This window comes from Ochotona princeps, chromosome 18 (genome assembly GCF_030435755.1).
Source record: "Ochotona princeps isolate mOchPri1 chromosome 18, mOchPri1.hap1, whole genome shotgun sequence".
In the NCBI taxonomy this organism is placed as follows: Eukaryota; Metazoa; Chordata; class Mammalia; order Lagomorpha; family Ochotonidae; genus Ochotona; species Ochotona princeps.
Genome location: NC_080849.1, coordinates 16768539 through 16794364, shown reverse-complemented (window position 1 = coordinate 16794364; position 25826 = coordinate 16768539). Strand labels below are relative to the sequence as shown.

General features: G+C 37.6%; 1 long non-coding RNA gene and 1 pseudogene across 1 annotated transcript in view; both read right to left on the bottom strand.

The window, feature by feature from the left end:
* Positions 1-24208, bottom strand: part of LOC131482528 (uncharacterized) — a 109623-nt gene extending 85415 nt beyond the window's left edge. The window contains exon 1 of the long non-coding RNA XR_009247065.1: positions 24078-24208. This is a non-coding gene — a long non-coding RNA (uncharacterized LOC131482528). The remainder of the gene's footprint in view (positions 1-24077) is intronic.
* On the bottom strand, positions 5645-5813 carry LOC118758148 (U2 spliceosomal RNA; annotated as a pseudogene).
* Positions 24209-25826: the final 1618 nt, after the last annotated feature.

Here is a 25826-nt window from a genome sequence, read left to right as displayed (position 1 = left end):
CTTTCTCTGCCAAATTCTATTATATTTATATTTAAAATCTCTTATCAGCGCCTATCATATCACATCTGCCTGTCACAACTGTATTTCCCCTGACCTTAAAGTCCTGTAGTTTATATTTTAAAATCATCTTCATTGCTTTATTATGATTACTGTTGATATTATAGAACATCTATAAATTCATTTCATCTATATTGCGAATATCTCTTAATCCAAAAATAGAATGAAAGTGTTTTTCTTTTCAGTGTTCATTGAAGTAGAGATTGGGATGCCATAAATAAAGACTTTTTTAGACAACAATATTTCAAAATGATTCCTTTATTTCATATACTCGTTTTACAGATCTTAATAGACATTAGCAAGATTATGAGTAGATGGAACAGGAACAGCAGCATGAGGATGCATGATCCAGACATCCCACTCCTGGGAGTCCAACAAAATGAATGCTGCACTTCACAGAACTACCTGTAACCCCATGTTTAAAGTAGCATACTGATATGTTCAGACACAAAGACAAAGTGCTTTATGTCTCTGTGTATACAAATCAAAGATGGACGCCCAGTGAAAGAAATAAATACATGCTAACAGTAAGATGATGTACTCTCTGACAATGTCTGTGCCTACATTTTCAGGAACACCTCAATAACAGCATGATGACTTGTGACTGCTTATGAAGGACATTCATTGTAAAACTAGAGGAGAAATCAATGAGGGAGGGGTGGGATGGGATGGGGTGGCTGTGGAGGGAGGGGCCTTGGGGAAGGGCATGGGCAACCCCAGAGCCTACAAAACTGTATCACAAAATAAAATTTAAAAAATAGAATAATCAAAAATAGCTGAAGTATGTAAACAAACCAAATGCTCAGCAACAGATGAATGGATAATGGAACTGTGGTATATTTACTCCATTGTACACTACTCAGCCATGAAAGTGGTGAAATGTTATTGCTTGCAACAAAATGGTCCCAGCCGGATCTATCATGCTTAGTAAAATAAGGTAGTCACAAAGGGAGAAAGATAATATGCTCTCTGATATACAACTAATACACAAATATGTATACATATAGACATGTATAAATACAGATATATATATATAGATAGATAGATATATGTATATATATGAGCTGTACAAAGGAGATTAGCATACTGGGAAATAATGTAATGGATTAATAATATAGCATGTGTCTCTACTCCCAATAATAGGATTCCCATTGACACTTACAAATATATAAATCTTCACATTATGAAACTATCTTTTCCTATATTTATCATGAGACATTTACACATCAGAAAGTTAACCTTGTAACAATGAACTGAGTGATTGTGCTATTGTGATAAGTTGGGGACACATAAGGAGAGGGGATTATGGTGAGGGTGGTAGGGGATGGTAAGGGATGAACCCGTATAATAAAACTATAGTGGAAAACAATATAATTTAAATAAGGCAGAAATGATTGACATCATAATTAAAGATATCTAAAGCAAGTAAATTTCAGGAAAGGGTACAAAAGCAAATGAAAATGCTCCTAGTTAACCCTCAAATTGTTCATACCAGGGTGTCCCCAAAAGTGTCTACATATACCCCTCAAGATAAAAATTCCTCAGTGATTTGTTGGCATAACACACAATATAGACAAGTATTCTGAAGGGTTTTGTTATTGTTGTTGTTGTTGTTGTTGTTAGCATTGTTCAGCACTAGTTGAAGGCCAAGTAAAATGCAAAACAATTCAAAGAAATAGCAACTATGAGTGAAAGTCCACCAAAGAAAATCCTAACCACTATCATGTTTAAAGCCGACTGCCACTACTTTCTTGCATGTCCACAATTTTTAAACTCATAAGGATAAAATAAATGAGTTCCTTGCTGTCCTTGAGAAGAAATTGGATGAGATAAGCTAAACATAAAAGGGGAAACATAAAATAAAAGAAATTCTCAGAAAAACACCCTGGGAAACTTTGTTTAGAGAATCATTTATTAGATTTAATGTTTGCTATTCTGGACTTATTTTTCAGCTAAAGAAATACCAGAGGGTTTCAAGAGAGTTATCATTTATCTTACATCTTGTCACAACTAGACTTAATTATCTTTCCTTCAATTATTTTAAAACCACTTTACCCTCCAGTCTCGTATGCAAGTTGTGTTGGCATGGTTACCCAACACATTATTCCAACTCTATTGATCCTATAACTCTTGAAAGCAATAAATTCCTTTTCCAATACCAGTCCAATCAAGGTTCAAAATTATGGACCATGATATCAGTTTCTTGGGCTAGAAATTCATTACCAGGATGAGGTGTTTGAAACTAATGGCTAATTTCTCTAAATGGCTATTGAAGATTCCACAGAAAATATTAAAGAAGGAGCATACAGGAGGCCATGAGACTTGTAGAGACCTGAATTAACAACCAACTAAATAATGCCCCTAATACACATATCACACTGCCCAGATCTGCATCCTACCAGTGTCCTGGGCTCAATTCTACGGAAATTATTTTTACAAAGAAGGCATGTTAGCTCTTTCTTGTTTTTTTTAAAGATTTACTTATTTTCATCGGAATGTCAGATTTACAGAGAGAATAGAGACAGAAAGATCTTACATCTACTGGTTCACTCCCTCCAAGTGCCCGCAGCAGCTGGAGCTAAGCCAATCCCTGCACACTAAAGGCAAGGACTTCAGGTGCTAGGCTACCATGCCAGGCCTGCATATTAACTCTTGAAATGCGACTCCTTGCTATAAATTTTACCTCGTAGAAAAGGTCTTTATTTAGATAAACGAGTCTTTCTGAAGTTTATTGCAACAAGAGTTATGAAAAGTTGGGCCATACTATTTTTGCCAAGTTCATATATATCCCAAAGCAAACTATGAGTATGAAAAACTGATGTATTAAAATGGCCTTTCATAAAGCAGGTATTTAGTCAAGTGGTTAAAATATACACATTCTGAATTAGAATTCTTGAGTTTCATGCCTGATACCAACTCCCAATCCTGTGTTTCACCAGTGCAGACACAGGGAGGAAGTGGTGATGGCTCCAGTGGTTGAGGATCTACTACCCATGTGGACACTCATGTCTATCCTGGCCTACATGCCCTGCTTCAGGCACAGGCCTTAACCCACGCCAAGCCATTGCAGGCAACTGGGGAGTGAACCATGAACTAGGTGTGTGGGTGAGCAGCACCATAGCAAAAACAAGCAAACGAACAAATAAACAAAAAAACTAACCAGTGGGAAAGGGAAACTCTTTACTTGAGAGAAGCAACTAATTCATTGATGTGTCTTAGATGGGTATTGTTGAGTGTATCAGTGGTTCCAGTTTCTGTTAGCCACTTTCTACAATGTCTGCATAACATAAAGGGTTAACTACTCTCCCTAAAGAAAAGTCCATTATGCTGCTACTGTGTCCTTCCCCACAGCTGGCTCAGCCCCAGCTGGAGCTTTAGAACCATTCAGACCAGTGCAGATGTCACCTCTTCTTGGCATTCCTCCTAGAGAATGTAAAACCTATCACCACAAATGTTGAGCATCCATATGGTACTTTATGTCTGCACAATGTTTTATTTTCATTTTTTATTGGTCATTTCTGCAAATAACTCTGAGGCAAATTCGTGTCACCACACTAGAAAATGGATAAAGAAACAGAGCCACATGGAAGGTCTGGGAACATGGATTCCGTCTCTCTATGCCTGTTATTCCTATCTAATCTATTCTGCGTTACTGAACTGGACAGCCCCCAATTCATCTATGCAGAGCCACCTTCCTCTTCCTGGGCAGTCTCCCTTGTCTCTATCATCCACTGGGGTTTGTGTATTGCATAGGACTTGAGGGAACTTTATGCATTAGACATTTAATTTCATATCAGTTAAGATCCTATTTAAGACACTGCATGCCACATTGTAGTGTTTTGCTCAGGGTCCCAGCTCTAGCCCTGTCTCCAATTTCCTGCTAATGTACACCCTGAGAGCCAGAAGGGAAGAGCAAGGGTTGTTCTAACTTGGTTGCCTACATGGGACACATGGAATGAATCCTGGCTCTGGGCTACAGCCTGGCTATTTCTCAGCTGCCGCAGGACAAAGAAGCTGCAGATGGGAGATCTCTGCATCTCTTAAAAATCAAATACATTAATAAGAAATTCAAGGGCAGGAGAATATCAGAGATGGAGTTTCTGTCTATTCACTTCTCTTCCAAGGGGTCATTGAAGAGCAACCACTCCCTTGCTCCACAAGTCGCTGCTCTAAGTGAGGGTGAGACTGTCCTGGAATATGTAGCAATGTCTCATCCTACTTGTCCCATAGGACCTAAGTGTGGTAATGACTCCTCCTTCCTCATCACTAGTTCCAGGGTGATGTACTATACCCTGGCTTCACTTTATTCTACCTAAACATTTATAAATACTTCCATGATAAGCATTACTCAAACCAACTAGAACACAATGTTATCCAGTCTTTGCTGGGATCCTACTGACACTAAGTAATGCAGCATTCACCTGATACTGCCATGAATTTGTAAGTATTACCTACTTTAAGCAAACATGATGTATGAAAAAGTCCAATCTACGAAATCATAAAAATATAATGAAGAGCTTCATGGAAGCAGTGATGTTCCATCCTGAAGTTTCATCCTTATTCATTCTCTCTCTCTCTCTTCCTTGCCAATTCAATGACTTCAAAAACCTCCTGCATTTGATGTTTTTATTTTACTCTTGGCAAATCAGAGGCACACACGTGGCTGTACAAATGGGTACTTATCAGTGTGGTGGGACAAGAAATAAGACTTGCTTATGGATTCTCAGTCTAATCTTCTCCTTTACAGTGAATATAAATTGTACATTGAAATCAGTTATTTAAAAACAAATCACTGAGGTGCTTGTGTGAGTACTAGTGTTCTCCAAGGTGGTTTCTTATTACCTCTGAGAGAATATACTGATTTATAAAATAAGGTATGCATCTGTGCCTTTCCTTTTGGAAGAAACAGATTAGAGATGTGAACGGAAAATATAAACAAAAGCTGGCATTTTGTTGTCTATGTTATTGGGAGATCAGCGAAAATCTCAACTCTGACTTATGTTTTGATACAGCTATAACGAAAAGGCAAAAGAGACGTTGCTCTGAGGTTCTCAGATAAAGCTCTCTGTTTCTGGAAGTAGAAAGCAAGAAATGAAGCAGTAAAATGCTGCCAATGAAATCAGGTGGCAGCTTTATGATGATTTATAACCAGGATCTGGGTGGGAGAAGATAGGTGTGGTGGGATGCACCAGACTTCTTGTCACAGATGGCCAGTTTCAGCTCCACACCCCGAGGACAATGACCATGGGCCACCAACCTCAGGAGGCTGAGAGCAGAGATAACTGCCAAGAAGCTGAATCTGAGTCCCACTAACAGGCAAGAACTATGGAAAAACTCTCAGGATGTAGTCGATTCTCTGATATCAGAGTAAACAGTGAAGTAAGGGAGAAATTTATCTCTTAGGCCATAACATCAAAATCTGAAGACTTCAGATGTCAAATTAATGTTACTATATTTTGGCAAGTTGGATACTGTTTTATTTGTCCTATAAAAACTGACCTGGAAAGATTTCACAGTATTGCTACACCAGGTTTATTCACGTAGCATGAATGTGCACAATGTTCACAGAAAACATGTTATTTTGGGTATTGGTCCAGACCCTAATAGTGATGTTCTACTATATGTGGCCTATATGGCATGTCAGCTTTATTAAAATAGAATAAAATCAGCCTAAAAGATTAAGATAGGTAAACCTGTATTTAGACTGATAAGAACAGATAGTACACTTGATCTTAGCCAAAAGGCCGAGAAGCAATAGACCTGTGTTCACAAAGGAATACAATGCTAGACATTTCTGGAATGGAAAAATATAATGAACACTTGCATGTCTTAGCAAAGAAAGGCTATCAATGAGTTGACCTAGAGGTCCTAAAAGTCCATTTGTGCACCAGCTTCCTTACATAAAAGGTCAACAATCATTTACTCGCTAAGTTTCACCTGCCATTAAATAGATTGTAAGTGTCATAAAATTATAACACCAAGGAGCGAGCATTTGATGCAGGGCTTAAGATGCTACTTGAGATGCCTGAATCACAGACTGGAATCCGTGGGTTCAAGTTCTTGCTCTGCTTCCAGTTGAATTTCCTGCTAAGTATATCTTGGGTGGCAGCAGGTGATAGCCTAAGCACTTAAGGTCCTACCATTATTGTGGAAAAAACAGATCGAGTTTAAACTTCTTGGTTTCTGCTTGTTTCAGACTTAGCTGTTTTGGGCATTTGGGAAGTAGATTAGTAAATGGAAGCTCTTAGTCTCTCTCCTTATCTTGATCTCATAAATAAATAGGTATATAAATGCTTTAAGTCTATAATAAACCTAGGGAAAAAAACTGTTCCAACTAATTAGTACTCAGGGGTTCAGCGTATGGAGTAATGGTTTCCATCCTTGTTATTCAGTGCTTTGCAGGGTGATGGATGGGCATGAATTGGACCAGGATGCTTCTCTGCATCATCTGTCGTAATCCTAAAGTCATTACACCAAGGCCTGATCTCTGTATTTGATAATACTAAGGCTTTGGCTCAGAAAAATACCAATTAGCTGTGCACGGCTACCTATAATCAAAGAGATATGTGCAACCATTATGGGCAGAAATTGAGATCAAAGATAATGAAGACAGAGGCATAGCTTTATTCAAGTAGTTCTGACTCTAGAGTTCAAGGAAAGCACCATTTCCAGGAAATCTAAAAACAGCTCAAGTCATCACAGAGAATAATGGAAATGGAAAGAGGTTCTGATCAACAGAGAATTAGAAAACAACACCTTGATTCTACCTAAGAATTCCAAATCGAGCGGACACACACTGACCATAAGCATGGAAAAGCAAGTAACTGACTTAGCAATGACTCAAAAGGAGCTAGGCATGACACCTCCATTAGTCTGAGAAATAAGCAGGAAAGTGAGGCAAGGGAGAGGGCTGCATACATCTTCCTGCAGAAAGAGAATGCACAACTAGCTCTTTCCAGATAAGAGTAAACAGCCTGTTTCAACTCTTTTTGAAATGATCTAAAAATTTGAAGGTTGCATATCAATGGACTTGGAATCACATCAGAATCGTATATTACATACTTTAACATTTTTGAAGAAGCTTCCTCCTAAATTTAATACTTTCTGTCATTGTAACTTGTATTTCCCACTCTATTTCTATAGTTCATAACATACTGCGAGTCCTACAGCATTAAAAGGAAAGAGATTCCCTAGAAGAGTTCACTTACTTTAAGAAAGGAGTCGTCAAAATTGGTCTAGGGACAAACCCCTTTGAAATGCTAGCTTCTGATGAGGTTTTTATTGGAAACCACAAGTCAAAACTTCATAAAAAAATACTGAATTTGTGTGTCTGTGTGTCTCAGGCTTTCTTACTAACAGATAAACAAACAAGAGACTTTCTGCTCTATATCATGCCTACTCCACTAGCCAAATGAAACTAGACCAGTAAATACATCATTGCAGTGGGTGCACCATCTGATACGGCTTACACAAAACTTTTTACCAAATGAAAAGAGCTAGGAAAACATGTTCCATTCATTGTGTAAAATTTCCAGTGTCTTTCATTCTGTTGAAGTTCAAAGCACTTTTTTTGAAACTGCACAATATATCTATCCATAAGAGCAAGCCTATGCTCCATTGGCTAAATCAAGATGTATAAATTTTTTTAACACACATCAAATACTCTTGAGGCATCAAATCCAAGACATATTAAGTGGCCAGATGGGACTGAGAAAAGATAGGAACAAGTTACAGATGGTCTAAGTTAATGTTTTCAACAGAGAATCGAGTTTCTGCAAGCTGGAGTGACAGCTCAGATGTGCTTCTTCAGATGAGTCCTTGGCTGTTTGGGGGAATTCCATTTTCAAGTCTATTATGGCAACTGCTCAAAAGCATTTCTTAGAGGGTATATTGCTTTCTGCCCATCCAACATTCAGTCGGACAGTGCTGGATAACTAAGGTATTAAAATAGAGCTCTACAACTATGTAATCACACCCGGTCAAAATTATGTTTTCTTCTCTAGCTGGCATCAATAAAGGTTTCTAACATGAAAAGCACTTTTTTTTGCAGAATTTTTGTTACTAGGGTTTGGTTTGCTTGGAGCTCACAGTTAATTCTGAATTAAAACGTAAGCAAAGCCTCTTTTATTCATTTCTGTTAATTTTTAAATGTTGCTTATTTACCTCTTATTCGGGAGAAAAGGTCAAGAATAGGAATACTAGTGAAAACAGAAAATAGACACAAAGAAACATTATTCATTTCAACCCTAATAACCCAAATGGGTTTATTCAGCTTATATACTTATAACTAAGAGAGCATGTAAGTTGTAACAATAAGTTCTATTAAAAATAATCATCATAAACACCACTCAGCTGAACTTCACCTCTCATTCAAGCAGAATACTCCCTAAAGCTTTCTGGAGGCCCACTCCCCTCAGAAGAACGCACCCACTCATCATGTTTTAAGAACAATTGTGGGGGCCCGGTGGCGTGGCCTAGCAGCTAAAGTCCTCACCTTGAACGCACCGGGGTCCCATATGGGCGCCGGTTCTAATCCCAGCAGCTCCACTTGCCATCCAGCTTCCTGCTTGTAGCCTGAAAAGCAGCCAAGGACAGCCCAAAGCTTTGGGACCCTGCACCCACGTGGGAGACACGGGGGAGGTTCCTGGCTCCTGGCTTCGGATAGGCACAGCACCAGCTGTTGCTCTCACTTGGGGAGTGAATCATTGGATGGAAGATCTTCCTGTCTGTCCTCCTCTCTGTATATCTGACTTTGTAATAAAAATAAATCAATCTTAAAAAAAGAACAATTGTGAATTAGTCTGTAATTGGAAGTATCCCATATCCAAAATACTTAATGTTAGAGATAGTTTTGAATTCCGCATTTTTTATTTTTTTGGAGGAGAAAGGGTTGGTATTTGGAGTATTTGCATGCATACAGTGAGATCTCATGTCATACAATTCATGTTAAACACACAAAATGCCTTGATGGTTTATATTCAATCGATATACATAGGCTAAGATATCTTCATAAGTATGTCTAGTGTGTCTGTGCTTTCATTGGGATGCACTGCATGGGGTCAGTTATTGGATCTTCCATTTGTACCATCCTGTAGATCATGGGTGGGAGATGCGTGAACTACAGAGCATTTGAACACCACAGAAATGTTTAGTCTGGTCCCACCAAGGCAGCAAACTCAGTAAAAGTGTGAATTCTTCCTAAAGCAGGAATTCAAAAGGCAAACAAAGCTACAAACTCAGTAAAAATCAAATTAAAAATTTAATGCTACATATGATATAGCCTATCCACATAATCATTCACAACATATTAAATAAGAACCTATACATAATAATTTTGGTTTTTTTATCTAACATATACCGTACCATTTGATTACTTATTTTTTATTTATTTTATTTTTATTGGAAACTCAGATACACAGAGAAGAGTAGAGACAGAGGGGAAGATCTCCCATCCAATGATTCACTCCCCAAGCGGCCTCAATGACTGTGGTTGAGCCAGTCTGAAGCCAGGAGCCTCTTTCAGGTCTCCCACACTGGTACAGGGTCCCAAGGCTTTGGGCTGTCCTCGACTGCTTTCCCAGGCCACAGGCAGGGATCTAGATGGGAAGCAGGGCTGCTGGGTTTACAACCTGTGTTCATATGGGATTCTGGCGCTTGCAAAGCAGGGACTTTAGCGGCTAGGCTACTGCACTGGGCCCTGATTACTTATTTTTAAAAATGATATTGCTCATTGAACTTGTAGAAAAGTCCTTCCCATGAAAATCACTTAGTAAATCATTAATCATCATTATATCCACTTCTTTAACTTTTCTTACTAGCAAGTGATGACAAATGAATTGTATAAAATAAACATCACAATCATAAATAAAAATAAAAATGCAAGCACTAAAAACTTAAAGCCATACTTTTTAATAAGAGCACAACCCATATGATTCCATACACATTGTCAAGTTTTATATTTTTTAAAAAAAAATTAAATTCAAATATTCTCATGCCTTGAGGATCTCTAAAGAAAATGCCCACCTATCTATATGGACAAATTTGCATGGAAACAACTTTGAAACCTAGGTATAAATGGATAAAAAGGAAATCTCTGAGCCCATGGAACTGTATCATGAAAAAAATTTTTTTAAAGTTAATGGTTTATGTTAGAAAAAATAAAGAAAAATAAGCTAGAAGAAAAGGATGAATCTCTTTACCAAAGAAATTCAGAAAAAGCTAACATTCCTAAAAAGTATTATGAAAAATGGGAAAACATTTTTAAAATTAAACAAATAAATGCATTACTTCAAAGATTGATTTTTATTTGAAAGGTATATTTGTAGACAGAGAGGGAAGGTTTTTCATCTGCTGAACTATCCGCCCCACCCCTCCTCCCCCAAATGACTGCAAAGGCCAGACCTGAGCTGATCCAAAGTCAGGAATCAGGAGTTTCCTCAGGATCTTGCATGTGGTGTAAGGTCCCCAGCATTTCAGCCATTCTCCGCTGCTTCCCCAGGCCATAAACAAAGAGCTGCGATCGATAGCAGAGCAGCCAGAACAGGAACCAGAGTCCATATGGGATACTGATACACCACAGGGCAGAGGACTAGCATGCTGTGCCAACCATGCCACCCCCAACAAATGCCTTTTACTCAAATAAACAAAAAGTTAAAATAGTCTAAAACTGAGAAACAACAACGATTTTCTCCTAGAAGAAAATCAAGTCACATGCTAAGCTTTGGATACTAATATTTTAAGTTGTTCTCTGTCGGAAGTGATGTGGCAAGATGGACAAAGTCATCCACAATACTTATCAAGTGTGAAGAATCACAACGTGCGGCTCTTGTCTATTCTGGGTTCATTTCTGCAACAGTTGTGTAACTCTGGACCCTTGTTAGCAGTGGTCTACCCCAGGAGGAGATATTTCACATCTGTTATTGTAGTTCACAGAGGGAAATGATAGGCCGTTAAAATCTTGTTTTCTGTCCCTCAGTAATCATAGTCTATGATCACCTGATGGCTACTGTCTCGAAAATGGTTGACCTAGACATGCAGCTTATGTTGTTGTGGTTGTTATTTACACCAGGAGAGTCTGTCCTATATCTGGTACATTACCTTGACTACCAGGAGACATGATCTGTTATCATTTATATGAACAAATATTGCACAGGGTATGCATTTGGCCTAGCAGGTAAGATGCTTCTTAAGGGGCCAGCACTGTGGCAAAGCAAGTAAAACCACTGTCTACAATGCTAGTATCCCATTTGGGGTCTGGTGTTTGGACCAATTCCTCCACTTCCAAATCAGCTCCCTGGTAATGGCATGGAAAAAGCAAAAGATGGCCCAAGAGTTTGGACCTCTACTATCCACATGGGAAACTTGCAAGAAGCTCCTAGCTCCTGACTTCAGCTCCTGGCCCAATGCTGGCTTCTGTGGCCATCTGGGGAATGAACTAGCAAAGAGAAGATGCCTAGTGCCCCATCTTTCTGTAACTCTAATTTTAAGCAAATAAACAAACATTTATACATAAAGGTATTGCTTTAACTTTCATACCCTCTATCAGAGTGTCTGGATCCAAGGCCCTGGTCTTCTCTAGGCTCTGAGCTTCTCGCTAAGACACATCTGGGAAGACACCAGTGAGGGCTCAAGCACTTTAATCCTTGTCAGCCACATGGGAGACCCAGATGGAGTCCCCGGCTCTCACTTGAACCTGAACAGTTTTTATGGGAAATCAACCAGCAAGGGTCTTCCTTTTCTCCCCCTCTCTTCTTCCCCGTGGTCTAATAACCAAAACGTATACTTCTAGTTGAAATGTCTTTTCTTATATTTTCATATTCTCATATTTTCTCATATTTTCTTACATATGGTAGAACCAGTTCTGATGAAATTCAATGAAAGGTTGTGCTTCATCCAATTCATTTTTTCTATACTAACGTATTACTTTTGATGTGAAACATACATTTTAAGTATCAAACTTCCTTTCTACTTACATGATTTTACACTCAAGCATGATGAAATTATTGTCTCACTGCAATCATTTACCTTCCCTTCATGCACTGCTATTCCCACTTTTCCCCTAAAATTCTATCAGCTAATCCCATGGTCTAGTAATCTAAAATGGAGACTTCAATATTTTTGCTCTGGAAGTAAATCTTGCATCCTGTGATGTTTCTAGTCCATTACTGATCACTTGCCTGGTCATGGGCACCTCCTCCAATGGACCTGTATCTTACCTCATTAATCATGAGTGTATCTTGGAAAACCTTTACAGTCCTCCTAATGAAGCCTTCAAATTAAAATTCCCTATGTTTGGCTTAATTATGTTCTTTTATTCCATTTATTTATTTAATTATTTGCTTGTCACTTGGAGAAGCAAATGACAGAGGGAGAGAGAGACAGAAACAAAATTTCCCATCAGCTGATTCACTTCCAAAATACCACGGCAGCAGGGGCTGAAATGGAGCTGGGCACTCAATGCAAGCCACCCATTTGGGTGGAAGGGACTCAACTGCTTGAATCATCACCTGCATCCTCCTCAAAGCCTGTATCGACAAGGAGCTGGAATCAGGAAGTGGTGGGGCTCAGTATCCAAATCAGTAGTTAAAAAGAAACTCCTAACCAGCTATGCCCAAGGGCTCAACGTCCTTTGTTTAATCTTTCTGAAACTCCTATAATTATCATACTGGACATTCTCAACTTACTCTTAAAAATAATTTCTGCTTTACTTTCACCTCTTTAGGATTTTCTCTGTGCATTGGAGATGTCTGAGTGTTGGTCTTCTTTGGTTGCCAGAGATAGGATTTTAGCACCTCATCATTTCCATAACAGCATGGCCTTTAATGATGCCCATTATTTTTAACCAAAGGAAAAATGTATGTATCATATGAGTTTCCTCTAGGGCAACCCTGATTTTATTATTCAGATTGCTGTCTATTTTCCTCAGCACCTCTAGTTCAATAGAACCATGCATTGGATTTTACTCCTTTTTTGCTAGTCATGAGTCTCCCAGCCAAATGGAAAGGTATCCTCAGTGCTGGTAGTCTTCCAGATGATGGAAAAACAGAGCTGGACATTTGTCTTGGGCCTTACCATTTAGAGCCAGATGGGTAGTCATTTCCTTTTGAAACTTTCAAGAGAAATCCTTACAAATGTGGGAATGATACATTATTGTTTCAGTTTTACATGAAGAATGGATTGGCCATTGTGATATTTCTAAACACCTGGAATCCAGTAAGACTGTGGAGGCACCTGCCGTCTGTCATTGCCCCCTCACCTGCCCCTCACCCCCTGCCTCTTTCTCCTGCTGCAAGAGCTTCAGTTCTGTGTGAATTAAGCTCTTCCTAGGATCAAAAATCTTTGTTCCTGGAATGGGGCTCTAGGTAGGAGGATGTAAATGCTCTTCCAGCTTTCAGAGGAGCTGTGAGCCAACTCTTCACACTTGAATAGCACAGGCTCCATGTGCAGAGGCACCTGTGGATCCAGGGCCATTAGACTCATTACTGATAGATCAGAATCTAGATCGAGGGAACTAACAGCACAATCCTTCTTGGGAGGGCCCTTCCTCATGACCATTTTCAGATTTCCAGTAAGAGGCAGCACCAACTACTATACATTAAGTTATGAGAGAAAATCTGATTAGCTACATTCTCATAATATGTTACATAATATGTACCAAATCACTTACTTGGATAAATAAATGTTTCTTTCATGAGCTACAGAACAAAAAATTCCCTTAATCTCTTTTTACTTCCCATCTATTTAACTTTATAATTCAAAGAAAAATTACAAAGGCACTTGCTCCAACTTTCTTTTGATTTTCTAACTAATGTTACTGAACCATGAAAGTCTGTTTTCTTGCTTTCCTGATGCTATGGTTTATTTAACAACCCCTCAATGGTTTTATAAATTCAATGGTCTTATAAGGATGTAGTTATTTGTTAGAAAGGTAGAGTCACAGAGAGTGAAAGGAAAAATCAGAGATACGTTCGATCTGTACTTCATTCCACCAAATGACTGCAGCCAGCTGGAGTTGAGCAGGCCCAAAGCCATGAGCTTCTTCCAGATCTCCTACATGGGGAGTGGGACCCAAAGAACTTCAATTACTTCCCAAGGGCCATTAACAGGGAGCTATATTAAAGTATTCAGGACACAAAGTGGTGTCCATATGAAATGCCAGCACTGCAGGCAGCAGGTTTACTCACTACGCCAGAGCATTAGCACCTGAATTATAAGCAGGGAGCTGGATGGGAAGTAGAGCCACCAGGATTAGAACTGGGACCATAAGGGATCCCAGTACATTTAAGGTGAGGACTTTGGCCACTACGCCATCATGCCAGTCGTGCCGGGCCCAAATAAAATACATTTTTTAACCTTAGATAACAGATAAGAAGTTCACACAACGAAAACACTATATACCAATATGGAGTTCTCTTACCTTTTTATAGAACACAACCTGATGGCTGAATTGGCTAATCCTCTACATCAAAGCTCTGGGATCCCAAATGGGCACCAGTTCACATTCTGGCTGCTCCACTTCCCATCCTGCTCCCTGCTCTTGGCCTAGGAAAGCAATCAAGGACAGCCAAAAGCCTTGGGACCCTGCACCTGTGTGGAAGACCCAGAAGAAGCTCCTGGCTCCCGACTTTGGATTGGCTCAGCTCTATCCATTGTGGTCACTTGGGGAGTGAATCATCAGATGGAAGATGTTCCTCTCTATACTTTCTACTACATTGTTCTAATTCAACAACCTCTTGCTAGTCTAAACATATTATAGTTCATCTTCCAAACTTTCCCCTCACTTCAAAATTCCGATTGTTCTTTACCTTCTCAGCAGAGGAACTGCTCTCTAACCTTGTGAAGAAAACAGAAGCTCTCAAATGGGAACACACCTGCTTCCCCAAGTTCTGCATCCTTCCAGTTCTTGCTTTGCCTTCAGTCAAGTAGTGTTGTCCTGTTTCCAAGACCAATGCAGTGTTATTCAGGTGCGCTGACTTCTCTGTTCCTAACGTTTCTTTTTATTACTGTTATCTGCTCTCAAGACGCCCTTTTATAGCTATGTTTTAAAAGACAGAAATCATGCAATATTTCAGTTACATATAATAAACTGTTTTCTAATTTCCACAATATTTCTTATCTCAAAACAAGCATTATCTTCACGTTTCTATTTGTCATCTCCTTTATACTTTTCAATCATCTGTAAATGTTTTTTTTGCTTATAAACCCAGTGCTATTGCTCTAAGAATTATCAGAGACCTCCATCCCATTCAAGTCACTGAATTTTTCCTAGTCCTGAATTTAACTCTTTGTTAGTCAACATTCAAATCCCTTGACTACTGCCTTGGAGTTAAAACATCTTCCTGTGGATCTTTGGTATATTTCCCAGCTATTTTTCTCTAGATCTAATAGTCTGCCAAATGTGTAGTTGAAGGCCCAGTGTGCTGGCCTAGTGGCTAAAGCCCTTGCCTTGCTCATGCCAGGATCCCATATGGGTGCTGGTTTATATCCTGGCTGCTCTACTTCCTTTCCAGCTCTCTGCTTGTGGCTGGGAAAGCAGTGGAAAATGATCCAAAGTGTTGGGACCCTGCACCCACGTGGGAGACCCAGAAGAAGCCCCTGACTCCTGGCTTCAGATCGGCTCAGCTCTGGCCTCCAGCTGTTGTGGCTACTTGGGGAGTGATCTAGCGGATGTAAGCTCTGTCTCTCCTTCTCTGTAAATCTGATTTCCCAATAAAAATTAAATAAATCTTTTTAAAAATGTGTAGTTGGTCTCTCTGCCTAAGTCATTAAATATTAGGTTCTTGAAGACTCCAACCTGAGTTCCCACATCTTCTTACCCCACGCTCTGCTCCTAGGAAATCTTTTATTTTCAATTTAATAACTGCTTATATGCAAATGACTCATCAGTACCTATTTTCAGCCTCAGCTTTATTTCTTAGCTATCAAACTGAATGTCAACTTGAAATTTCTCTTATGTAACTTAGCAACACATCAAAGTAAACAAGGTAAATTCAAAGCTCCTGATCCTCCCTGAATGGGATTGAGAGTTTTCTATAACAATGACTCCCATTCATCTAGTGGTAGAATACAGCAAGTTAAGAGTCATCCTTAGTTTCTTTCCTTCCCGTTTCCTTCCTACTTTCCTTTTTATCTTCTACATATTTCTTTTATTTATTCATATTTTTCTACCTTTTTATCATCATCCTGGTCTGGGCTAGCAACGTCTTTCACTGGACTACCCACTAGTATACTGACTCACTTCCCAGACCACTGTCATCATCCCATTTCCCGACTACCTCTGACTTTCCTGAAGACCTTCCATCACATTAAGGGTGAAGGTAGAACTCCTGGCAGAGTCTTCAGTGACTGTGTAAACTGTCGCATAACTATCGTTTGCCCAGAACTATCGTGTCTTATAGAACACTGTAGTCTCAACCACTTTCTAGCTTAGCTCCAGCTCATGTGTTCATGTTCTTCCCTCGCGTAAACGTTTGCCATGAGAGTCCATTCTCCCAGATGTTTTGCATCCACAAATTGCTAAATAACCTCTGCTCATCCTTAGATTGCAGCTAGTAATTTGAGAAGCTTTTCCTGACATTATAGGCTGAATAAAATACAACTCATCTGATCACAGAGTTGCACAGTATTATTCTTCCTCAAATCACATGCTTGGCAGGGGTTAAATCTGACTGTCTCTTTCCTTTACCTAAAAGTTGCACAAATGGCAACAAGCATCTCTCTTTCCTTCTTATTCTATCACCATCACTTCACCTACTGTTGTAACATTTAGCATAGCTCCTAATATCCATTCATTCACCCATTTAACAAATATCTAATATATTTATATTATAAATGTATGACCTTAATTTTTCAGTATATTAAAAGACACAGACACTAAACTACCTTTCTTTTTTTTTTTTACTATAGGCACATGTGTAATTACCAAATAATATATAGCGCAGAAACAAGAAGTGTTGTAAGTCTAATTATTGTGATAGGTTTTTAAAACTACCTTTCAACATAAACTCAGGTGGAGTTACATAGCTAATGAAGTGTCAGGGATAAGATTGAAATACCAGTCTTCAAATCCAGTTGTTCCGATTATAAGACATTGTTCCATAAACCAAGTATAATTTATATCTATCACTTTATCACAGTGATTCTTAACCTTTCATTTTAAAATCAGCTGAGCAGCTTTGAAAATGTTGACAGCCAATTTCTTTCCCCAGAGATTCAATTCCAATTGGTTTGAAGATGGGCCTAAGTATTTATAGTTTCATAAACCTGCCAGATGATTCTTACATATAGGCTTAAGAGAGAATATTGGTTACAAAGAATATCAACTTATGTGAAGAAGTGACCTGAATAAATATGAAGACATAATTTATTAAGCAGGAAAGTGATTGAAGAAGTAAAGTTGACATTGTTGTCCCTTAATGTTCTACTTTATTTCTTTTTGAAACCTCTTACTATTAACTGTGTCTCTTCTTCTGACAGTTAATTACTACATATAGTTTTCAGGCTTTATTTCCTAAAAACTATAAATATTACCAAGAAAAGGAGTCTTTGAAGATGTGAGCTCTTGGACTGATGTAGGCACTTCCCGTAACAAACCACAAGTGTCTGCAAGAGGGAGACACAAAGAAACAAAAACATTGTGACAGAGATGGGTAAGGATAAGGCAAGGTGAAGTTGGAGGCATAGAGTGGAAAAAGCCACAAGTTAGTTCATCTTGAAACCACCACAATCTAGCAAAACCCAAAAGCAGATTTTCCCTCAAGTTTATAGAGGGCATGTGACTCTACTGACATTTTGAGTTTAGCCTGTGAATCTGATTTGGGGTTGCTGCCCTCCAAAATTGCTGAGAGAACAAAGCTCTGCTGTTTGAATCTAAGTTGGTGATCATTTGCACGACAGCAGATACAGGAAACATATCTGGAGTACAATGATATAACCATAATAAGTTTTCTACTTCTAAAAACTTTTTCAGTGGTCAGAGATGGCAGTAAGAGAATGACTAATATCATTTGGTTCTTCTCATATTGTCTAAGGTGTTGCCTGAGCCCTTCACAAATGCTCTGAGAATTGACTGCTTTGCTCCTAGATGATATCTGCCATTTCCTGTCTCATATCACTGTGGCAATGTCTCTGATCTCTAGTGATGCCCAAAGTTACCTCCCAGAAGCCACCTGTACAGCTGCTGAGATAAATTTGTACAAATGAAGATTTTCATGAAACTGGAAGCCATGATCAATTAGATTGTCCTTTTCCAATGATTTATTGATTACTTTTAAAGACGTTTAGAAGAAAATTTAACCTAAAGATAAAACTAATTGGTTTCAGACTAATGTCCACATGATAAACAGTTATTTGTCTAGAAATTATAAAATCATACTCCCTTAAATTCAATTGTCACCCAACTCTAATATCACTATTAAGATTCTGTGCTATCTTCAGTTGGATCAGAAAAATCTTTACTTCCTTATCCATGAGTACATCATACCTCCCCATGGTCATTTGCAATACCAGAAAAAAATGATGTTGGGTTTCACTTGCAGTCACAACTGAAAATCCATATGCAGAAATAGCAGACATTTATGATAAGCATTTTCTTCTCATCTAAGTGCTAGGCAGTTTAAAATTTTTGTTTATTATAAAATATCTCTTTCATTAATCACTTATGAAATGAATGATTATTCAAAGATTAAATTTACAGACTCAATCTGCCACATCAGAGCCTTTCAAGCTCTCTCCATTATTAAATGATTGATTCCTATACTTACAGTATATGAACATTCACATCCGAGAATCAGATAATTAATATTTGTGTGTCTAATCCCAGTGTTAGGTGCAAGGTATTTTTTCCTGAGTTTAAACCTTAAATCACATTTATTAATTTATCATTCACCCTTATAATCAATCAAGTAAATATTCAGCAGACTCCATTCCTTGTCAGGGTTTATAGTATCAGCTAACATAAATAATTCCTACATTGATGTTCTACTAAACTCTATGAACATACTAGCTATTGGGCAAATGCGCTTCTTTTAGGTACCTTAATAATTATACTCTTTTGCAGGCATTGGGACTTTGAGAAGGTTGAAAATAGTAAATATTTTGAAGAAATCTATAAAGAAAATAATACAAACTAAGTTATTTTTGTCAGAACCAAAGATCACTTTCTCTAGCATTTCAGAGTGGTTAATTAAAGACCTACTCTGATAAATTGAGGTTGAGGAGATCAGCAAGTAAGTTCCTTAAAATTCCAAGCAGAGTACAGATTCTACAAATCCAGGGCCTCAGTGGCACGAAACAGAAGATGAATGAATGAACGGTCCAATGTGTTGGACATGGATGTAAATTAGAGGACATCTAATCCAAGAATAAAACAGAAAGTTTTGTATCTGTAGCAACTCAAGAGACTGAGAATTAGAACAGGGTGAAAAATAAAGAATCCCCTTCTCCCCCAAGAAAATTTTATATCATCAGTAAAAATCTAAAAATCATGTTTTGTTTGGCTGCTCTAATTGTTGACTGTAATGATTGGAATATTTGCTCTCAGAACTACATTAGGTTTTGTAGCAACATGTATATATATGGCACTAATTAGGACTTTGAAGTGTTAACACCTCAATAACCAAGCATACAGGATGAGAAAACTTAATTGCAAAGGAGGTCAATTAGAATATTAGACACTGAAGCGAGTGACTCAATATTTTTGAGATAAAATAAAAGATGTCATGACAATTTGATGTTGGATGTGAAAGCGTTGATCCCAACAAAGTTAATTGGCTTGCTTGGAGGACACAAGGGAACAGATAGACTATAGATTCAATGTCTATCCTTTGCTATTTTAAGAAATTCAAGCATTCTTAAGGCACTGATTTTTAGACTGAACATCAATGGGCTGACTTATACACGATACTTGAATTCACCTGTAATTTCAAATTCACATTTATAACTGTATAATTGAAATCTCTTTCTGTACACCCTTTGATTCCACCACAGTATGATCAAATGAATGAGCCATTCTAATACGCCAATGTGCACACTTGTCCATACAGACACACCAACAAGGACACTCCTTCTCATGTCATTATCAGCACACTGTATCCAGTCCCCAGGTTAGAAACCTGAAATCACCTTTGGCTTCTTTTCCTACACTCTCCAGGATTTCACAGCACACAAAGACATTGGAAGCACCTCTATACCTGTACCCCTTTGCTAGGTCTGTGTAGACCTGATGAAGAAATCACAATTTCCTTCACTGCTTACTCTAAAATCACTGCATAGTTTCTCAAAGACAACACTATTACCATCTACCACCAGGTGAATTTTATTGACACTCAAAAGGAATTTTGTTGCTGTTGTTGCTGTTCTAAACCATACCGTGTATTGACCTTATTTCATGGCTTCTCATTTATGGGAATGTATAGTGACGGAATAGAAACTACCATATCCAGATGTGGGGATACAATGCAATGTACATCTCTGCTTCCAAATCAAAGATGGACTCCCAACGAAACTGTTGGAAATGTGTAGACAATGGGATGCTGGACTGTCTGACATGGTCTGTACCAGCAATGTCGGGGAACACTTAAATAACAGACTGATGAAATCATGGCTCCTTCTCAAGGACCATACTATTCTAGCAGTGATGAGAAAATCTGTCGAGAAGTGGAAGATTGGCAGAGGGGAATCCCAGTCTCTACAAATTTGCACCATAAAATTCAAAAATTAAAAGTAAAAATTTAATAAGAAAAGGAATTTGCTCTCAATCCTAGGTATTTCTATATCTTGGTGAAGACGTCTGCTTTAATTATATCTGTCCACACATGCCATACATACCATACAAGTTATGGTAACAAAACTATCTTCCCATGTTATTTACTTTAACAGCAATCTCTGCCTTTCCATCCAATAGGACCACAGGAAGTGCACTTCTGAATTTCTGAACCTGTGCATAGAATCCATTTAGTGAAGATTGAGCAAGTATTTGTAAACTTGGACTAAATAAAAACTGTTAGGATATACTCAGATATTAAATTTCCTATACAGAGGTTGTCAATCATATTGTTAAACAGTTAAACAGTACTAAATAACCAAAAAGCGATTTCTGAAGAGAAGTAGCATGGTGAAAGCTTGGGCTATGATGTTTAACTCTGTCTGGAAGAAGCAACATCATCACACGTTGACAGCATGCTCAGAGCTGCACAAGTGTAACAGCTCGAGTGGTTTAAACAATAGAAATTCATTTTCTTATCATTTTGGAAATTAGAAACTAATGTGCACTCAAGTTTTCTGAGATCTAACATGGCTACCTCTTGTGTGTGTGTGTGAATGTGTAAGCGTGAGAATGAGAGTGAAAGAGAAAGAGGAATAGGTGGAGAAACGGAAAGAGAAGAGACGTGGGAAGGGAGAGGAAAAAATGTATGTCTTCTTCTATAAAGGAACCAGTCATAATGTTATGTAAATACAGCTTATTTCAGCTTAAATACACCAGCAACTACCCCATGTCAGCACACCTTGAGCAACTTGGAGGTCAAGTTTCACAAATTTTGGAGGACCACAATTCAGGTCATAACACAAAGCAATATATGTTAGACATTTTTAAAATTGTTTAGTTGCTAAGAACTCAGGTTAATTTCCTAATTATCAGTTAGCTATGCATCAAAGAAATCAAACATCTTGCTATGTTCACAAGTATATAAAGGGAAATCAAGCAAACCATGAAGAAGTGGTATTGAGAGATAAGTTCATTTCGGTAGGAAAAAGTACTACATAATTTTTAAAATCATACACATTTTCATGAATATTTTAAATATCCCTCATATTTAGGGAAGCAATACTTTGCCAGGAGTTGGATGCTAAAAATACCTTTATAAACTTCTTAATTCTGATTTAATCTCCTCTGTCATTGTTTATCTTGGGAAAATTATACAAAGTCTGTTTATACATTGAAAAACCACGTAAGCACTTATTTCATATCAGTTCATATAACCAAACAAACTAAACTCTTTCAAATTGCTGGAACCAGTGAACTAAGAAAAAAAAATGACCAAGATGCTTTGGAAGTTAATTCTTTATCAACAGGAGATTCTAGCAACAGAATGTTTTTTTGATAAACAGAATCTCCCAAAGTTTAGGCAATTGAACTTATAAAATCAAAAGGAGTTGAGAAAAGGCTGTTTTAATTTGGTTATAAACTCTTAAGAGACTTTAACAGACCAATCACCTAAACTAGAATCATTTATAAAATGTACTTTGAAAACTTAGATCCATTCAAAATTGTGGGTTTTTAAAAATTGTTTATCAACTAGACGATCAATTTAGAAAATTTAAAAACTATAAAGATGAAAAATGAACCATACACTCTGTAAATATCACTTTTATAAGAAATCACAGGGGATTGGAATATGAATGACATCCAATCCATAGAAATAACTGTTCATAGATGTGTGAATATGTGTGTTTTATATGAATATATAATAAGGTTCAGTATATTTAAGTTAGAAGCATTATTTACCCACTCCTTGGTTCTTATCCAAATAAAACCTGAAACTAAATAATTTTTTAAAAAATTACTCTTAATCCACAAAAGCTGTAAATAATACAAGTATCCATAAATTGGACAACATAGTAAAAATAATAGTGGTATATCCATGCAATAGAATATCATTAATAAAAAGAAACTATCAGTAACAACCTGCATAAAAATTAAATGCATATTTCCAAATGAAAGAAGCCAAACTGTTATAGCTACCTACTGGATTGTTCCAGTCACTTGGTATTCTGGGAGAGGCAAAAACTATACACAGGTGATGGGATGGTAGAGGCCAGGAGTTCAGGCCAAGGGAGGACCATACAGAGGAAGAGGGCTGATAAAGCTGTTCCATAGTTTCTTTGTGCTTTATTGTTTGTGTCTGATCTAAACTGAGAGAACAAACATCAAAAAGAATGAATTTCAACTTTTATAAGCTCAAAACCACTTCGTTCTCTAAGTTCAGTCCATTTCACTTACGAAAGGGCCAGCCAACTACCTACAACTGTACAATCAGTTATGACTGGTTAACCCCAACCTGCATCAGGCTATACTCCCAACCCGGGAGTGGGCCATCAGATAGAAAAATCAACCTGGGTGATTACTTGGGAAGTTCCCCAAAGTATACAATGTAAAGATCCTTGGTTGCTCTAAAAATAGGGAAGATAATAACACACACAAACACACCCTGTTTGTTCCTTCCTTTGAAGCACCCCAATACATCTTGCTCCACCATCACTCAGAACTGAGAATGTCTGTGCTATCTGGCCACCCTTCTCCACTAAAAGTGAACAGCATAGCAACTAACCTCTCTCCATGTGCAAGAATTAGATTGCAAACATGTTACGCAGGACAAAGCTGACTATATGTCGCTCTGCGCTTCACTTTCAAGTCTCTGTTATTTGTAACATAAGAGATACATTTTTTGGAGAATTGTGCAGGCAGGTATGTATGTATAAGCAGCTCCTGGAGTAATATTTTAGAGTGCTAGGCCCTAAGAAAGGAGAATAAAGGTCTTAGATGGAGAGGAAAATTTGAATCCCTTTGCACTACTTTTCAACTTTTTAACATAATAAACTGTATGATTTCAAATTGGTAGTAATATGTATGAGTAGCGACACTTTACAAATTGCATAAGGAAGAAATCACATTCAAACACAAATTATAAAGAATTTCCAGAACGTGAGCAAGTGCTAATTCTTCGTTTGTTTGGTTTGGATTGATGTCCCCAAACCTTCCCCCCTTCCTTGTCTTCCACAATAGTTGCCCAGACATGATTTCAATCACTTAAACTCACAGGCCTCATTTGCCAGTCACCTTACTAGTCAGTAAAAGTACAACTTAAAATGTAGCAATTTTAGAGCTTACTTGAGTAAAATCTGCTTACTGACCAAATTCTAAACATAGCCTTTCCCAGGATATGAGCTCAATAAGGTTACAGAAAGGTTCTAAAAGTTACTTGGTGATAGAAATAATGTGAATACTAGGGTTGTAATCTTACCCTCTTCCTGAAGAGATTCTAGTGGGTACTCCCTGATGGGCAGTCAGATAGAAAAATCAATGACGGTGGAAACAGCAGGTTGCTCCATGGTACAAACGATCGCAGCTTCATCAATAGTAGCCAGCAGAACCTTTGGATGTACAAAAAAAAAAAAAAGACTCAGATAAATGTAAGAGCTAGAGCAATAAGACATCCAACATGATGGCCAGACTTGTACATTTATACTCAGATGAGAATGTTCATTAGTGAAATATGTTATATGTGCAATTAGCTTGACATTGGGAAAATGTTCAAGTATATCATGGAGTTTTGTTAGTTTCAGATGAGGACAGAGCACAAAGTATGGCAATTGGTTTTAAAGTCATATACTGTAAGATCTTCAGTTAATGAGATCTTTAAGTATTTGCTTCTTTGATTTTACAAGAATCTGTCTAACAGATACATTTAAACACCTGAACTACTTTAAACAGAAACTAGTAACGATTTCAAATGCTGATGAAAATTTAGAAAAAAAATCTGTGTCATTAATACACTATTTTATGTATAACATCAATCTGTTGGTTTAAAAAATTTTGCTGATTTTGAAATGTCATGCATTCTTGAGAAAAATATTTACACTCAATTGATAGCTCTTTCAAATATTATTGCAATTAGTAAATGTTTTTATCATACATTTTAATACAACTGCTTTTTAAAAACAAATATGGGCATATTTTTTCTTCTGTATTTTATCAGATTTTGATAACAGGGCAACTACAACTTCACAAAAGAGAAATTCTTCCTCTTCTATTTCCTGAGGAAAAAAAGGTCTTCTTTAAGTGGTTAATAACATGCTTACGTAATCTATTTAGGCTAGGAGTTTTTTCACAAGCTATTTTTAAAATCAAATTTCTTTAAGAAGCATTAAGTTCATTCATATTTTCAGCTTTGCCTCGTGCAATACTGGTCAGGAGTGAGACAAGAGACTACAAATGCATCTCTGTAACTATTGCTGATTTACATTGCCTTGTTTTCCTACATGTTTTGTTCTAAATTTTAACTTTGGGAACCTGTCAAGGAGACAGCTCCGTTTGCTCTGTCTAGGCATTTGGGCACAATGACCTAAGTGGAACTCTATTACTCTTCGGGTATGATCAGGACTCTTCTGGTTTAGCCGCTTTGGAATTGGTTATTACTTGTTCCTCATATGAATTCTTTAAGCATTTCAAGCTAAAGCATACAGGATGGTTTAGTGAAAATTTCTCCCTAGATAAGTCTTGAAACCCAACTTTTTTCCTGCAAGCCCTATGATGACACACATTTCAACTCAGCTTTTCAACCACTTCATCCCACTTCTCAGATGATTCTAGCAAAAGGCTCTGCAAATGCTGAACAATCCTCTTTAAAATTCAACTTCCTTTAGTGGATTCTAGCTTGCAGAACTGTCAGCATGTTAACATTCCTTTGCTAATTTTAAGGAGGGATAGATAGATGCATACATAAATAGCTAGATACAGATATTTCTTTTAGCTTATTAAGGGTGCACCATTTGTAGAATTTGAAATTCTGGAAATTCATCTTTTGCTAAAGGCTTGATGCTATCATAATGAAATACTCTGCAACAATGAAATTACTAATAAAATTAATAAACTTATACAACCCATTCAATGAAATAACATTAACTTCAGATTTATTTAAGAGGTATGTAGCTTTCTCCTTATTCTCTTGGACTTTCCATGTGCCCATTTATTCAAAATAACTTCATACAAC